A 3471-nucleotide genomic window follows, 5' to 3' on the forward strand; every position below is an offset into this window, starting at 1 on the left:
AGAGTTGGGCAGCGGAGGCCGAGAAGAAGATGAAGGCTACTGAGGCTTTAGCAGATACCTTGCGGAAGAGGAACAAAGAGGTTGTCCGAAATGCAAAGGAGGTCATCTCTGCCACAGAAGAATCCCTGAAGTCGCAGGTAGCTCTTCTAGCCCTCGACATCAATGTTTCCTGGATTGGCACTTTCAAGACAATTTATGACGGCCAGATTGTGGACCTCGACGTTGAAAAGAGAGCGTAGTAGCCTCCTGCCTCTTTGTTTTTTATATTTGCTATGTATTGAAATTTTTATACTTTGTATTTATGCCCAAGGGGGCGACTTGTGTTGAGACCGCACTGTTTGGTACTCCTTTGTAAATGTTGTTTTCCCCTATTGCCGACTGCGAAGAAGTGTAGTAGGACCAGAGGATTGAGCTGAGTTCTTCTACCCAATCACCCTTCTTTTATTCCAACCTCTTCTTGATACCCTTTAGGATTACCTTGTTGGCAGCCTCTACCTGGCTATTGGCTTGAGAGTGTTCAACAGAGGAGAAGTGGTGCCGAATCCCCAACCCCTCGAGAAGACTTCAAAATTTTTTATCGGTGAACTGGGTGTCGTTGTCGAAGAAGACGACTTCCAGGATCCCAAAATGGCAGACCACTTGCTTCTAGAAGAACTTTCCATACCAGGCTCCCCATGGCCGCTGCCTCGATCCACTTGGTGAAGTAATCAATGGCCACTATGAGATATTTAAGCTAGTCCCGCGCATGAGGTCGATCCCCCAGGTGGCGAAAGGTCGGGAGGTCGTGATGGGCGATAACTCCTCTACGGAGACGTTATGAAAATCGTCGTTCTCCTAACACTTAACACCCAATCTGATAAGCTTCATCGCCTATTGGGTTATCATGGGCCAATAGTACCTGGCCCTTTGATGAGCGGATAATTTATACACTTTTTGGCATTGTTTTTAGGTAATTTTTAGTAGGATCTAGCTACTTTTTGGGATGTTTTATTAGTTTTTATGCAAAATTCACATTTCTGGACTTTACTATGAGTTTGTGTATTTTTCTGTGATTTCAGGTATTTTCTGGCTGAAATTGAGGGACCTGAGCAAAAATCTGATTCAGAGGCTGACAAAGGACTGCAGATGTTGTTGGATTCTGACCTTCCTGTTGGATTTTCTGGAGCTAAAGAACTCCAAATGTGTGCTCTCAATTGCGTTGGAAAGTAGACATCCAGGACTTTCTAGTAATATATAATAGTCCACACTTTGCGCGAGTTTTGATGACGTAAAATGGCATCAAAACGCCAGCTCTCCGCCCTTTTTGGCGTCAAAACACCAAAACTGGCATAAAAGTTGGAGTTAAACGCCCAAACTGGCACCAACGCTGGTGTTTAACTCAAAGGAAGACCTCTACACGTGTAAAGCTCAATGCTCAGCCCAAGAACACACCAAGTGGGCCCGAAAGTGGATTTCTACATCATTTACCTAGTTCTGTAAACCCTAGTAGCTAGTTTCATTATAAATAGGATCTTTTACTATTGTATTTTCATCTTGGAACCTTGGAATCTCTCTTTGATCAGTTTATGCGATCTTAGACATTGGGAAGGCTGGCCATTCGGCCATGCCTAGACCTTGTTCTTATGTATTTTCAACGGTGGAGTTTCTACACACCATAGATTAAAGGTGTGGAGCTCTGCTGTTCCTCGAGTATTAATGCAAAGTACTATTGTTTTCTATTCAATTCATGCTTATTCCTATTCTAAGATATTCACTTGCACTTTAACATGATGAATGTAATGATCTGTGACACTTATCACTATTCTCAACCTATGAACGCGTGCCTGACAACCACTCCCTTCTACCTTAGATCGAGCGTATATCTCTCAGCCTCCATTCCGAAAGATCGGAGTCTTCGTGGTATAAGCTACAATTATTGGCGGCCATTCATGCGATCCGAAAAGTCTAAACCTTATCTGTGGTATTTCGAGTAGAATTTGGGAAGGGATGACTGTGACGAGCTTCAAAATCGCGAGTGTTGGGCGTAGTGACAGACGCAAAAGGATCACTAGATTCTATTCCAACATGATCGAAAACTGACAGATGATTAGCCGTGCGGTGACAGCACATTTGGACCATTTTCCCTGAGAGGATGGGAAATAGCCATTGACAATGATGATGCCCAACATACAGCTTGCCATGGAAAGGAGTATGAAGGATTGGATGAAGGTAGTAGGAAAGCAGAGATCAAACAGGAACAAAGCATCTCTATACACTTATCTGAAATTCTCACCAATGAATTACATAAGTATCTCTATCTTTACTTATGTTTTATTTATCTTTTTAATTATTAAAACTCCATAACCATTTGAATCTGCCTGACTGAGATTTACAAGGTAACCATAGCTTGCTTCAAGCCGACAATCTCCGTGGGATCGACCCTTACTCACGTAAGGTTTATTACTTGGACGACCCAGTGCACTTGCTGGTTAGTTGTGCGAAGTTGTGAAAAAGAGTTGAGATTATAATTGTGCGTACCAAGTTGTTGGCGCCATTGTGTATCCCAATTTCGTGCACCAAGTTTTTGCCGAGGATTGTTCGAATTTAGACAACTAACGGTTCATCTTGTTGCTCAGATTAGGTAATTTTCTTCTTATTTTATTTTCAAAAATTTTTCAAAAATTTTTCAAAAAATTTTCTTCTTTTTCATTTTTTTAAAAAATAATTTTCGAAAAACCAAAAAAAAAAATTCATAAAATCATAAAAACTCAAAAATATTTCATGGTTCTTGTTTGAATCTAGGGCCAAATTTTAAGTTTGGTGTCAATTACATGATTTTAATTGTCTTGCAATTTTCAAAACACATGTGATGAGCGGATAATTTGTACGCTTTTTGGCATTGTTTTTAGTATGTTTTTAGTATGATCTAGTTAGTTTTTAGTATATTTTTATTAGTTTTTAGTTAAAATTCACTTTTCTGGACTTTACTATGAGTTTGTGTGTTTTTCTGTGATTTCAGGTATTTTCTGGCTGAAATTGAGGGACCTGAACAAAAATCTGATTCAGAGACTAAAAAGGACTGCAGATGCTGTTGGATTCTGACCTCCCTGCACTCGAAGTGGATTTTCTGAAGCTACAGAAGCTCAATTGGCGCGCTCTCAACGGCGTTGGAAAGTAGACATCTTGGGCTTTCCAGCAATATATGATAGTCCATACTTTGCCCAAGATTTGATGGCCCAAACCGGCGTTCAAAGTCACCCTCAGAAATCCCAGCGTTAAACGCCGGAACTGGCACAAGGATGGGAGTTAAACGCCCAAACTGGCAATAAAGCTGGCGTTTAACTCCAAGAAGAGTCTCTACACGAAAATGCTTCAATGCTCAGCCCAAGCACACACCAAGTGGGCCCGGAAGTGGATTTTTATGTCATTTACTCATCTCTATAAACCTTAGGCTACTAGTTTTCTATAAGTAGGACCTTTTACTATTGTATT

The sequence above is a fragment of the Arachis duranensis genome, chromosome 7 (assembly GCF_000817695.3).
Source record: "Arachis duranensis cultivar V14167 chromosome 7, aradu.V14167.gnm2.J7QH, whole genome shotgun sequence".
NCBI lineage: Eukaryota > Viridiplantae > Streptophyta > Magnoliopsida > Fabales > Fabaceae > Arachis > Arachis duranensis.